The following is a 15,293-nucleotide window of genomic DNA, read 5'->3' as shown; positions in this document are numbered from 1 at the left end:
CCGTGACTGATCCTTTACACACCGCTTTACATATCTCGATTCTACCTTATTTTGCTTCCTCACTAATATAACATTGATTTTTCAGTATAAACACGGGACATAGTTGTCTTTCCAGCTTCCTCTGTAGCTAAGATTAGTGTGTGTTATAAAAGTCTAGCCAGTGAAATATTTTGGCCGTTTCTACACAAGGAGCATTTGTTAAAAGGAGAAAGTAAGATTTCAGGATACAAAACAACCATATGAATATTCATATTATAAGAGCACAATCCTAGTCACAGTATCATTAATGAAAAGACTTGGGATTAATTTCACCAAGGAGGTGAAATTATTTGAAAACAATTATAAGAAGTAGAAAGAAATAATATGTACTTATGAATGAGGAGAATTAATATTGTTAAAATGCCCATAGTACCAGAATGATCTACAGATTCAGTGAAATTTATGTAATAATGTCTATAACATGATTCAGAGCAATAGAAGAGTCAAACCTGAAATTTGTATGGCAACACAACAGTTTCTAAATAACCAAAGCAACCAACCAGGAAAGAGATACAAAACTGGAGGCATTGTACCACAGTCTCAAAATATACTGTAAAGCCACAGTGACTAAAGTAACACCATACTGACATGAAAATTCACAATCCAGTGAGACCAGTAGAAAACTCACATATCTATGGTCAAAATATCTTTGGCAGAAGAAAAGTGAAGAAAAAATGGCCTCTTCAATAGTGCTGGGGGTACTGGCTATCCATATTTGGAAGAATGAAATTGGACTCTTCTTCCAGAACATAGAAAAATGTCACCTCAAAATGGATAAAAGACTGAAGCCAGGAGAACCAGGGGATAATTATTTTCTACTTGTTATTAAAAAAAAATAGACTGAAACATAAGATTCGATCCTGAAAAGCTACTAGAAAGGCAGATAATATTTTCAAACCAGACTTCAGATAAGGATCTCCCAACCAAAAAGGGTAAAAAAAGCACACAGTGCAGCAAGAAGAAGCAAGTTCTCCTAAAAATAAAAGAGGACCTGGACAAACATTTCTCAAAAGAAGATGCAAAAGTGGCCAGTATGTCTGTGAAAAAAAAAACAAACAAAAACGGGCAATTATTTTCAGAGAATACGAACCCAAACCACCATGAAACATCTCCTTGTCTTGGTTATGATAACTATTACAGATTATCTTTCAGTGTTTGCAAAGATAAGGAAAACGAAGAACACTGAGTGATATAAATTGGTACAGCTATTAAGCAAAATAGTGTAGAATCTGCTTTTCAAAAATATAAGAATTTAGCTTGGCACAGTGGTTCATGCCTGTAATCCCTGCACTCAGAGAGGCAGAGACAGGCAGATACTCTGTGAGTTTGAGGCCAGGACAGCCAAGGCTACACAGAGAAACTGTCACAAAAACAAAACGAAACAAAACAAAACAAAACAACACACACACACACACATACACAAAAGAAAAATATAAGAATTTACCTGCTTATGATTCAGCTATTCCACTGAGAGGTATAAATTTAAATGAAATGAATCAGTGTGCTGAACAGACCTTCACATTTTCACCTTCTCTGGAGCATCGGCCACAATAGTTAAAGTACTGACTCAAGTGAAATGCAGATGGATGAATGCTTAAGGAAAACGTGAGACGTACTCACAGGTTTATTATGTACCCATGCAAAAGGACACTTTGCTATTTGTGATAATGTGGATGAAATATAAAGGGCATGGTGCTAAAATGAGGTAAGCCACACATACTAGACACATGCACTACTTAATCTCACTAATTCATGGATTATAAATATATTGCATACTTATTACACACTTACAAGCTAAGAGGAGAATGCAGTCTTGGAAGTGAGGAAATAGGAGCTACTGTCAAAGACAAAATTTTAGTTAAACAGGATGAGTGAATTCTAGGTATCCACTATAGCAGAGTGAGTATGCATAAAACTACTAGGTTCTGGAAATTTCATAAGAGAATAGATTTGAAGTGTTCTCAGCACACACACACACACACACACACACACACACACAGAGATACATAGATAGAATTATGGGAAGTAATGAATGATTATTAATTTGATTGTGGGAATTATTTGAAAATTTATACATATGTTTAAATATTCCATTTACTGCTTTAAATAGACATTTTGTCAATTATAACTCAGTAAAACTCAGAAAAATCAAATAAAGAGAATACGTTTTAACAGTTCTGGCAGCGAGTTTCCAATAGTAGTTGAGAGCAGTACATAAGCAGCAGAATTGCCACTACAGCCCACAGATAGTTTGGGTTTAGTGAATGTGTCACTAAGAGCTTTGAGCCTCGTATACAATCACTGTTGCTTAATTTAACCAATCTGCTGCATTACTGCATCCAGCAGTAGAAAATATAAGCGTGTCCAACATATATTCATTCCAGGATAACTGTGACCTCAGTCCAATACTTTTATAGATATTGTCTATAGATAGTCTTCTCTCTATTGCTGTGATAAAGACCATGAATAAAAAGAACTTGAAAAGGAAAAGATTTATCTCATCTTATTTTCCATCATGAAGGGAAGTCAGGGCAAGAACTCAAGTCAGGAATTTGAAGGTAGGAACTGACTCAGAGGCAAGGGAGGGACACTGCTTAGTGGCTTGTTCTCCATGGCTTGCTCAGCTTGCTTTTTGAAAAGATAACCCAGGACTTCTTGCCTAGTAGGCTCAGCCCTCCCACATCAATCAGTAATCAAGAAAATGCTCCACTGACTTCCCCTCAGGCCTTTTCTCAATTGAAGTTCCATCTTCCTAGGTAACTCTAGCTTGTGTTAAGTTGGCAAACAACTAACCAGCAAATTGTAATGCCATGTCACAATGTTAAATGTTGGGCACTCTTGCATGAGAGTAGGATCTACCTTTTTAAAACAAACAAAAAAAAAATGTTTTAATTTTGTTTTATCATCCAGGTTTCATGTGTGTTGGCCTGTGCTCAAAGCTCAGTTCATCTCTATTATGTGTTCATTAACGTACTTGTTTAAAAAGATTTATTTTTATTAACATGTATGTACAGATGCCATGGGGGCCAGGATGGGCCATAAGATCCCCTGTAGCTGGAACTACAGGTATTTGTGGGTTGTCTGATGTCCTGGGATGGAACTCCTGTCCTAGGAAGGAGCAGTAGGTACTCTTATGCACCCAGCCATATCTGGAGCTTCTGTTTAAAATGTTCTGATTGAAAGGTCAGTTATTGAAACATCGTTACTCCATGGATACTCATTCAGGACAGATGTATCCATCACAATGAATGTGGTTTCTGTACTTAAAGATGCCATTGGGCCCTGCTGTCAACTTCTGAAAGAACTGAGACGATCCATCAGTGAAGTGATCAGAGCTGCAGACATGTCACCCAAAACACAGCAAACTCATTCTAGCGTAGTTTGAGATTTTCATTTATCTCTTTTCAAATTATTATTATGTTTTCCTTCTCCTCTACTTAGAGCATTTGGACCGCAGAGGTGGGAGTGTGTCTCCAGCCATTAAAGAAACCTGAGTTGCCCAGGACCCATCTAGTTAGATAGTACATGACCTGGCGAGAAGAGCTGCAGACAACAGTGCTGCGCAGAATGCAGGGTACCAGAGGGTGCATGGGAGAGCCACTCAGACTCAGGTTGAGTAAAATGAAACCATTTGAATGTCTATTTCTATTCTTCATAGTCTCTTTTTTAGCTTCTCGATGAATGTAAGTGATAATTCAAACAAAAGAACGGTGAAATAACCAACTTGTTCCCTACTTTAACTTTTCTTGGCCAACGTCACGTTTTTGCAGGAGTAAATAGGAAGATCTTAAAAGAAAAAGGCCTACAGGATCATAAGCACTCAAAAGAAAACTTTCTGAAAAGTCACAGGCTTGTCACACATGTTGGGTTTGTTGACTTGTGTCTTAACTCACTCGGCTCACAACTGAACTTAGTAAGGAATTGTGGGAATTTACTTCGTGACACATTATTATGTTTTCCTGAAGAAAAGAAAAAATAAAACAAAACAAAACAAAACAGTAGACAATCCACTTGTAAAATTAAAATATTTATTTTATACTCATTATTATTTTGTTTTTCTTTAAATAATTATTAGTTTATGAAAGATTGTTTTGGGTGTGGTGGGAAAGAGCAGTTCTGCCTGACCTGTTAAACAGCCCTTGTGTCTTGCCAGCTTCTTATCTGATGGAGTTGTCTTTTTACTCCACAGCATTAGCCTGTGTATGCACCCTTCTTAATTATCTGCCGAGGTTTCCCTCTTCAGAGCGAGGGACTTTTCCTGGGAATTCTGTTTGGCACAACTGAATTGTTTTTGATGTGATTCTACTTTAGGAATGGGTGTGAGTTTTGTCATTTTTCTGTTTCTTAATTTTATATGGTGAGATTTATCATTAATTTCTCCTGCTCTTTTTGAAAAGAAGAGAAAAAGAGTTGTGAAGCTTAGTTTGTGTACTGATCTGTCTGTGTACTGATCTTAAAAACAAAATCAAGGCTAGAATTGGGACTCTGAGAGCCAGGAAGAGACAAGCTGGGATGTTCCTGATTTCGGCGCCCTTGTCAGATATAGAGCCAGATGGAAACATGGTGGCTAAGAGATTGTCTTTGTGATTTATCCACACCTACTCTGTTAGTGGGAGGCATTTCCACCTACGTTCATTAGCCTGGGTAAAAAAATATATATATTCAAATAAAAGATAATACAGAAAAAATAACTAATTTGAATAATAGGCTTTAGAGATAATTAACAAGAAGATGAAAGAACTTCATAGAAACTGTACACAAAATTAAAACTGCAGGGCAATAATGTAGACCACTAAGCCCATAAAATATTTTAGTATCCTCACAGGAGAACATCATGGGTACATCAGATGTTAATATCTGTGAATTTTCATCTGCTCGTCCTCAGGGTAGTTTTGACATACTATTGCATCATGGAAAATTTATGTTCATATCATCTTCCAGGTAATAGTTTCAATTTATTAGCAGGAGACTATTGAAACAGCAGCTCATTCTTGAGGTCTTTGGTTAATTAACCTCACTGTCTGACACTTTATTTTTGGAGAAAAAAGTAGAAAGAAGAAGGTTTTTAAAAACTTCATAATATTGATTCTTAAAAAAATATGATCTGCTTCAAACTTCATAATAAACTTCAAACTTTAAACCATATACTTTGTATTTGGACACATTGTTGTTGACTGAGTTGTGCTCATGGTGCCTAAATAATAGTAAAGCTTAATGACATTGGAATATACTCATTCTAGTTCATGATAACTGCTACCTATACACTTATAACTTAAGGGGTTCAAAATTGTTAAATTTTAGTTTTAGTTTTGGCTTGATTGATTAAGTGATTGAGGCATATAAGCATTCCTGACTGTATTCTCACACAAGTGATTTCATGCTGAAGAAGTTCACCCATCTGCCTGCTATCTTGTTAAAAGTACCAGATTTCATTCAAAAACCTCCTTCATACTTTGTGCAAAGGATACGTGAACTTCACCACAGTGAGAGCCTCTTGTTTACTGATGTATTGAGAGTACAAAAAACATTCTATATTCTTTGAACCACATGATACACTGATTATGAAAAATCCCATGTTTTTAATCAAACCTAGTCAAATTACATACGGTGTCTTTTCTTGAGCTACATCATGGCAACAAAATAAGGCTGTTCAGGCTGGCCTTAATTGACCAGTGTTTCAGAGAAGTGTGCTACTTTCGGCTCTTTTGGTTCAACAAAGGGCCAAGGAATAATATGCATCGCCTTCTTTTTGGCTGGGTTGTGGATTATTCAGAGAACATTTCAAAAAATCTCATTAGAACTTTCCTTCCATCACAGACAATCAGCTTTGTAGACAGAGCTGTCTCTGTCCCTTCTACAGACATCCTGGATCGGTTTGGGGATTGCAAAGTAATTTGACAGTCAGACTAAGCCAAACATAATTGGAAAAGACTAGCTGCCAAGAAGCAATCAGATCCACTACATTCCAGAAATCAAGCCTAGTCCAGATGCCTGATGGTACATCCCACTGCAGCCCAGGGCTGGGAGCGGCATGTGCCTGGAGTTCCGTGTAGCTGCTTTCTTTCCCCTGTACACAGAGCTTAATCCGGGGGCCATTCATATAAGAGAGTTCAGTTCAGTCATCCCTGTTATCACATATTTTCAGGGCACCAAACTATATAAAACATCCCAAAGAGAGAAAACAAAACAAAACAACAACAAAAAACCCCACAGCTTTCTTTGGTCTTGGATATCTTTTTGGAGCAGAGACCTTCTTGCTCCAGACACCTCCCAGGACTCCAGTGTCCATTCTGTTTGGTGTGTTCTCCTTGGAAGCCACTATGTTCCTTGGGGCTCTGCTTTGGCCCTGCCCCTATACACAGCTAAGGTTGGCAAAAGCGGAAGTGTAGCGTGATATGAAGGTGTAGCCATTTTGTTATTGTTGTTTGAACATTTAACAACAACAATAACAGCAACACTAAAGCAAAATAAAGAGCTTCCATGGTCCACAGGGGAAGCAGTTAGCGAGAGAAAGTACTATAATAGGTTTCCCGAAAGCATACCCCTCCTCCCACCCCCTACCCCCAAACCCTGAACCCCCAACAGCTCAAGCAAAGCTTTGGCCATAGGTTCCAAATCAAAGGAGGGGAAAAAGCATTTCTCACCTGTCTTGTTTCCTGTGCCTGAGCCAGCTGTTCCAACAGGAAGAAGCAGACCAGAGCTTTTCTTTTTCACCTGTTCACAGTGACAGCTCTTCTATTGCAAAACTCACTTGGAGAAGAAGGCCTATGCACTTTGCAGGGAGGAGCTGTCAGTGGCTCTCACCTGAGCACAGGAGCAGGCAGTGGCGTCTACTTGGTCACTGAATATTCCAATAGAAATGTCTCTAGAGAGATCTTGATCAGTTAGTTAGGGTGTGCTCAGAAGGCTGGGGTTGGCTTCCCTTTGCTAGATACTCTCTCTTTTCTCCAGTTTTTGTCTGGAGTAAACAGAAGCTGCCAGAGAGCCTGGGGCTCTTCTGAAGATACCCGGTTGCCCAGTGATTTGACTCACAACACACAGCCCTTAGGGCAACAAAAGCGAAAGGCTAGGGTGGGCCGTATGCCAGGGATCCAGAGCTTGGCTGACAAGCTTTTTACTTGCGGGAGGGCCTAGTACAAGACCCAGTTCTTTACAGTGTAGCCATTATGTTGAAATAGAGTCTTCGGGTGGCAACTGAAATCTAGAAAGTGATCAGGAGTTTGTTGGCCTCCTCCCACCAACACCACCCTTCCCAAGAAGACACAGCACATCCAATCCTGAAACATGCTGCTTCTTGCCTCAAGGACGCTGCGCTGGGAGACAAAAGTGAACAAAAGCCTTAACCAAGGAGAGATGTTATCTGCCCAGCTCCGAGAGACCTCCAGAACTGCAATGTCCCCTGCAAACCCCCTAGGGATGCTTTGTCAGCTGACTTCATAGTAAACTATCAACTGTGTCCCTGTTTTACCTCTTCCATTTTACTTCCCTCTTCAAATCTACAAGCTTTTTTACTGACACCCAGTGTCCAGGAAAATAACAACAGGTTTGGTTTTCACACAGAGAAGGAGTGCAGACAAGGGGTGCAATACGAAATGCTGTCAGCATTGAAAACCCACAACACTTACAGAGTTATAGAGATGCCAGAAATAATCCATTCGTTATACCTTAATAACTCACGAAACAGGTGAAACAGGCAGAACTGACTTTTCCTTCATCGCTTGTGTTGAAGTAACTATTGTTGGGATAGATTAGGTAAATTCAGCTTCAGCTGAAAAAAAAAAGGTTATTAACGCAAAAAGAGTCCATGAATTAAAAAATAAAGAGCAAGAGGAGGTATATAGGAAGGGTTAGAGGAAAGGGGGAAATGACATGATTGTATTAATCTCAAGGAACAAATAATTTATAAAATATGACAACAATAAAATACTAATATATGAAAAACTTATTGAAAAACAATAAGTTACATGGCCATAATTTCTAATGGTATGATTAAACAGAAGAAAAAACAAATCTATAGAGTAAAGTTAAAATAAAAATAAGTAAAGAATTAATTCCCACAGGCAGATAGGCAGATAGGCAAAGCAAGCAGGCAAATGAAACATCAGTTTTACCTGGAGGGGTTATGCCAAATGAACACAGAGCACTAATATCTTTTAGACTTAATGATTCCATATTAGTTGGCTATAAACCCAGGAGTGGTGTGTCTGAGCCATGTTGCAGCTTTTTATTTAAAATTAAATATAAATATAAATATAAAATTAAAAATAAATATCCTGTATTCCATAGTAGTTGTATTAATTAATTAATTAATTAATTAATTTATGTATCATTTATTCATTCCCTAAAAGCACGCAACAGACCTCTTTTACCTACATCCTCTCAAACACTTATTTTTAAAACTTCTGGACAAACCCCCCTAATAGCAAAAAGTGACATTATCATAGTGGCTTCATTGTTACATCTTTAAAAATTAGACATTCTTGAAGCAGCATTCACCTACGTATTGTCCATGTGTGTGTCCTCTTTTTCTAGACTTTTATTCAAGTCTTTTCTCTCTGTATTTAATTTAGCCATTTGTTGACTTGCTATTGAGTTGAAGTCTATATCCATTTTGGATATTAATCCTTATTTAGACATGTGTTGGTCTAGTTTTCTTTTGTTGTTGTGATAAACACCATGACCAAGAGCAACTTGGTTTATTTCAGTGTGTACTTAGAGGAAAAGTTCATCATTGAGGGAAGTGAGAGCAGGAACTCAAGCAGAAACCACTGAGGAACGTTGCCTGCTGGCTCATTCGTAAGCACTTGCTCAACTAACTTTCTTCTACAGCCAGGCCCAGCTGTCTGGGGATGGCAGCATTCAACGTTGGGATGAGCTTTTGCGTATCACTATCCGTCAGGACGATATCTAAACACATGGTGTTTTAGTTTGCTTTCTATTGCTGTGCTAAAACACCAACCAAAAGCAATGTGGGGAGGAAGAGGCTTATTTCAACCTATACGTACAGCTGACACCAGTCAGTCACTGAAGGAAACCAAGGCAGGAACTCAAGCAGGACAGGCGCCTGCAGGCAGACACTGGACAGAGACCACTGGGGAACACTGCTTTACTGGCTTGCTTTTACGGCTTGCTCAGCCGTCTTTCTTATATGACCCAGGGTGACTTGCCTAAAGGTTGTACCGCATACAGTGGCCTGGATACTCTCGTATCAATTATTAATCAAGAAAATTAAAATTTGCCTGGAGACTAACCTGATGGGGGCATTTTCTTTTCTTTTCTTGACTTTTATTTTTTTTTATTAGAGTTTATCCACTTTGTATCACGGCTGTAGCTCCCTCCCTCATTCCCTCCCAATCCCACCCTTCCTACCTCATCTCCTCGCATGTCCCTCCCCCAGTCCACTGATAAGGGAGGTCCTCCTCCCCTTCTATCTGACCCTAGCCTATAAGGTCTCATCAAGGCTGGCTGCATTGTCTTCTTCTGTGGCCTGGTAAGTCTCCAAGTGGGTTCCCTAGTAAGGGGAACAGGGGTAGTCTCTGACATGAACTCATTGGCTGGCTCTTTGATCACCTTCCTCTGAGACGGGGGAGCAGCCTTGCCAGGGAGCATTTTTCTTAATTTAGATTCCTCTTTCCAGATGATTAGATTGTGTGAAGTTGACAGAAACGTAACAGGGACATGAAGTAAGAAGCTGATTCTATCAAAGAAGTTATTCAGCTGAGACTCTCTCTTCCCAGGTGACTTTAGGTGGGGTCAAGTTTACAATAAATCTAACCAGGCCCTGCTTACAAATATTTTATCATATTCTGTTTGCCATCTCATTCTTTCTAAAAATTGTTTTGTTTTTTTTTTTGGCTGTACAGAATATTTTTAATTTGATATATTCCCAATGGTATATTCTTGGTTTTGTTGCCTATTTTCTGTATTGTCTCAAAAAAGGAGAGAGACAAATAGCATTACAGCACTATTTACAATGGCTCAGATAAAGGATCAATCTAAATGTCCATCAACAGATGCCTGGATTAAGAAAATGTGCCACATGCACCATAAAATACTATGAAAAAAAATCTGTGGAAGAGTTTGTAGAACTTTGTGCTAAATGAAGTCAGCCAGGCACTCAACATTTGAATGATCTGACTTTTATATAGGGCCTAAAATGGCCAAGATCACAGAAGCAGAGGGTAAAGAATTATGGTTGCAAGTACATGGAAGCTGTAGGAGGAACTTTACCAGAGGTGGTTATATTTAGGACGCACAAGTGTGTTCAGATCTTTCACATGGGTGACTTTAGTTAATAAAGTCCTACCTACTTGGAAAAATTTAAGAGAACAGACCATAAATGTTCTCACAACAAAAGTAAACACGGGAGGAAATAGATAGCTTAATTTAAGAATTTCACAGTGTTACACATGGTATATAATTTCATACATTATACATATATCAAAACAAAACAACACATATAAGAAAACAACAACACACACAAGCACATAATTTGTATTCTAAACAATACCTTAACTAAAATAATTATTACTTTTGGGGATTAAAAAGTATATGTTAAGTGGCTCTCCTAGTAAGGGGAACACGGACTGTCTCTGGCATGAACTCAGTCAGTGTCTGGCTCTTTGATCACCTCCCCCTGGGGAGTGTGGTCTTACCAGATCATAGAGAAAGATGATGCAGCCAGCCTTGATGAGACCTTATAGGCTAGAGTCAGATTGAAGGGGAGGAGGTCCTCCCCTATAAGGGGACTAGGGAAAGGGCATAGGAGGAGAAGAGGGAGGGAGGGTAGGACTGGGAGGAGACAAGAAAGGGGGCTGCAGCAAGGATACAAAGTGAATAAACTGTAATAAACATATAAATAAAGTTAAATTTTAAAAAAGCATACGTTACAAGGGCTTGGTTCTTTGTGCATTAACCCTTTTAAGTCTTTAGTTTGACTTCATGATGACTTCTAGTTTCTCTCCTGATATTAGCATTATGAATTTTAGAAGGAGAAAATGAGCCCAATGGTTCATGATCTAAAGGAGGAAAACATTCCTGTAACAGCTTCCATTGGATCAGGGCAACTGCCGTGTTGTCTGCAGGCTTCTACAAGGAAAATAGAGGGGATGACCTCAGTAGCCATGGTGTCCTGAAGAAAGATCAAGGCCAGTCCAGAATTTGCTGCAGGATTTTGCTGGGACTTCTAACAAATGTCAAGTGTAAGCTCCTTATACCCCTGATGACTTCCAACCTCCAGGTAACACCACAGAATACTCTAACAGCCCTAATGGCAGGACCTAGCCTCCACACTATAGAATAAAAAGCCCAAGCCCAAGCCTTGAAATCCCACCAATTCCCCACACTGGAAATATCTGTCTCCCAGGAAACCCTATAAAAACTCTGTCTTCTGCTCAGTTCTCTGTTGTTTCTAGCCAGAGTGGAGGTAGCTACCTTCCTGGGTTCTTCCCTCCCAAATAAATCTCCTTCATGAAGTTTGCTGTGTGGTGAGACTTTGTGGTATTATTTGTTTCCTGACTGCCCGGATATGTTTCCCTTCAGAGTTAGTCGTGATGTCTTGGGGAAACCTTCCCCAGCTGAAGCAGAGTCATAACAATTTGGAAAAACTGTCCCCCACCTGGTCTAGAGCAGAGGTCTAACACTTCCTTTGTGGAAGCCTTTATCCTCAGAGGTGTAACACAGTAAGTACCCTTTAGTCTTTCAAAAAACAATCACCTTGTGAATAATAACTATTACTAGTTATTTTGAGAGTTAAAACTAATAAACAAGTTCTGAAATTTTAGCCATTTAAACCTCAAGAATTTAATAAGCTAAAACTCCAGCAACTTGCTAATAAATGAAAGTTATTAATATTATGATTAACATAGACAATTTGATGTTTAAAATAATGTTTGCCTATATAAATATGTTTGTCTATATCATCTGTCAGTGGACTAGGATTTCCATGAGGGCCTTCTATATTTGGCACTGTTCTTATATCAAGCATTAGTGACCAGGACTTGGGCCTTGTGCTTCAGCTGACCTCCATGATACCATGAACCAAAGGACTTTTCCAGAGTATACATCAATCATCTATTCAAGTAATATTAGGAAATCTAGAACAAGATACATTAGGTTTCTAGAGATTTGTATTTGCTTCTCTAGTCTGCAAGAATCCATCCTCTTCTTTCTGTCTACTGAAGTTGTTCTGCACCTCTAGTAGATGTATGAAGTAGATGATCAAGAACACTTCTATATTTATGTGGTATATAGTTAGATAAAGTCAGAGGAATATGCAAGAAAATCCATATGTGCTCATCTGAACATCCTAGTGTACAATGAAAATTGGAATGTGAGGAGACATAGAAGAGTCTAGGGTCTCAGGCTGCAAGCTGGGGACTGGGATATAGAGAATAGCTCCTTCACCACCTTTATACATTTTGTTCTGGAACAACAACAACAAAAAAGTATCTAGGAAGAAATTTAAGCTTTGCCTTCTAGGTTATAATGAAGGTATTTTTCAAGTTTCGAGGATGGAAATCATCCAATAGTCAGATTTTATGAGCAATACCATGCTTGTAAATGAGTAACTCGAGTCTCTTGGAAAACAAATAAACATAAAAGCAAACATCCACTCCACTGTAGTGTTTGCTGTTGACTGTGGTCAAGGGTCAAAATGAAGCTAGGTTGACCTTTTTCAGTCAACTAATGCAATGTTATGAAATGGGAATTTGGACAGATGGGCATACAATCTGCTTTCTCAAGCATGTAAGAATTGGCCCTAGAACATTAATGTTTGTAATTGTAAGCTTTTGTCCGTGTGGTATAAGGACCTTAAGAAGTACACCCATTCTGGTTTGCCTTAGTGTATAGGAAAGTACCAGCACACAACTTTACTCTTAAATACCTCCTGTATAAAAGGCTCAGCTAATTCTGTGACTTCAGGCAAATCATCAATCTACAAATTAATTTGTACTTCACATCATACTTGACTAAAGGAGACAGTGCATCTGAAAGCATCTGACACAATTCTTGGCACTTTATTTACAACCAATAAATGTTGCTGAAAGGATGAATCATAAGCATTCAATAAATTTTAATTTCATTTTTTTTATTATCATCTTTGATGAAGATTCAAGTTTTTTTTTCAGTTTAAGCTGTTCTTAGATGTCTGTGATTTTCTGTATTAGTCTTTAAACCAGGGCTTTTTCTTAGAGAACTTTAGTGGTAGACATCTCATTTTCTTGATGTCCCCAAGGGAACAACACTCACACCATGTTACTCATTTTAGAAGGCTTGGTAAAATTCCATTTGGCTAAATGTCTGTTATCTGAGCCCAGGGAAAGAAAGTTTGTTTTTATGCTCTGACTTTGTTCTCAGCTGTGTTTTGCATCCCAGGATAATAACAGAAAAATGGCTCTGAGTTAAAACTTGAGATTTAGTTATTCCATATGCTGTCCTCAGTGAGAAATGTTTTGAGTTTTGAATATGAGCATTTACGGAACAAGGAAGTGCAAAAGATTTAGTAGTGTTCTCAGAAATTTGTCTAATTCCACAAAACTTCCTTAGTGAGGAGCAATCTCTGTGTGTAATTTCTGCACCTCTTGAACATATCCCATTGGTAGATGACTTATGCACTTTATATAATCATTGCTGTTTTCTCGATAGTTTATAATGGCAGGCATCTAGCTCTCAGAGGATGTTTTCCTTCCTAAACTATATGTTTCATTACTGGATTTATAGCCTATAGGAACAGCTTCTTTATCCTTGATATTTTACCTGAGACCTATGGGAAGATTGTCTGTGAGTCTCACTTTGGTAGGAAAAACTGGTTATTTTTCCAAAAGAGATAAAAAAAAGGAAAGAAATAAACGAGCCAATGATGAGAAAATAAATGTATTGTAAACTCATTTGGATAGATACATGAATGGAAAAACAGATTTGTAACTATGATCATCATTTTGAAGGCAGAGTCAGGGGGAAAGTCATCATTAAATTCACAAGTATAACTTGTGACTTGGACCAACTTAAGACATTTCTGATTCAATGATCTGATCTTGTAAATGATGGACGTGAGACACTTGCAAACTAGCCTAAAGCCAGATGCTATCAGGGGACAATCTAGACATTTCTATTTTTAATGTTAGTTAGAATAGGTTGGGATGTGGGCAAAGCATTAAACTGAAACAGCTCAGGGGCTTCACACAGGAAGGGTGTTGTTCACATAAGCCTCCTTCTCATCATAGGGACCTGCGTAATACTCAAGGCGGTTGAACTCCTCAGCACTTGTGACAGAGCTTAGAAAGTAAGCGTGGACAATTATGCATGAAATTTACAAACTCATACTGGCAAGAGACCTATCACAGATCCATCCTTAGCTAAAAATGGTTTTTTTTTTTTCAAGGAGATTAAGACTTGTATTTTTAGGAGGAGGAAAACTAGATTATATTTAAATTGTCAAAGTTTCTGAAAACCCTTAGTAATCATATAATCATGGATAGATTTCGAATGTGTTGTCGTGGGTAACAATAGCAGACATGAAATACAGTGAGATATAGTAAAAGTTACTTTAAAAACAAGATGATTTAATAATTTGAAAGATACTGCCGGTTAAAACGCAGTCACACTCTTACCATGGGGTAGCTCAACTCCTGCATCCACGGCTCAACATCACAGAAGAGGGCTTGGGTGGACTCTAAAAGGACATCTACTGTGAGACAGTCTATTTTAAAATCAAGAGGACAGAAAATAGGGGATGGTAAGGAGGAGAAAGTATATTGGGGAGAAGTTGGGTGGTTGAATGTAATCAATACACCCTGTATGAAATTCTCAATCAAAATTTTATTTTTATAGATACATTGATAATTTTATAAAGTAATTTGATCCTAGAAAATACTTCCTGTAATAATGACTGAGAAGTCAAAAAGTTTCTTTCACCCTAGAGACCATATTGTTACCTGGCTGAATTAGTAAGAACCATGTTGTCATAAAATATTAATATATCTAAGGGATATGAAGAAAACATTGACTTGACAAAAAAAGGAATTGGAGGACTATAACAGCATTTCTTCTGTACTAGGGCAAGAACCTGGCAGTACAAGTGGAAGCATTATTCTTTACAGTACATCTTCAATGACATTTTCTTTTGATTAAAGCATTATTGAATCCAAATCTGACCTCATAGATTTCTTAGGGAAAAGAATGAACTCACCAGCTTACTATGAGTATTTGACATTTGTGTATTAGAATTCTTATTACAATTGAATAAACTGCTC

The 15,293-nt window shown here is 38.1% G+C and overlaps 1 protein-coding gene across 1 annotated transcript in view; it reads right to left on the bottom strand.

Moving 5' to 3' along the window:
- Positions 1–6,970, bottom strand: part of Bbox1 (gamma-butyrobetaine hydroxylase 1) — a 60,241-nt gene extending 53,271 nt beyond the window's left edge. Inside the window, exon 1 of the mRNA XM_060372240.1 lies at positions 6,684–6,970. The gene's annotated coding sequence lies outside the window, so the exon portion shown is untranslated. The remainder of the gene's footprint in view (positions 1–6,683) is intronic.
- Positions 6,971–15,293: the final 8,323 nt, after the last annotated feature.

The sequence above is a fragment of the Meriones unguiculatus genome, chromosome 18 (genome assembly GCF_030254825.1).
Source record: "Meriones unguiculatus strain TT.TT164.6M chromosome 18, Bangor_MerUng_6.1, whole genome shotgun sequence".
NCBI classification, from domain to species: Eukaryota; Metazoa; Chordata; class Mammalia; order Rodentia; family Muridae; genus Meriones; species Meriones unguiculatus.
Note: the sequence above shows the minus strand (reverse complement) of the source record. Positions and strands in the feature narration are given on the sequence as shown.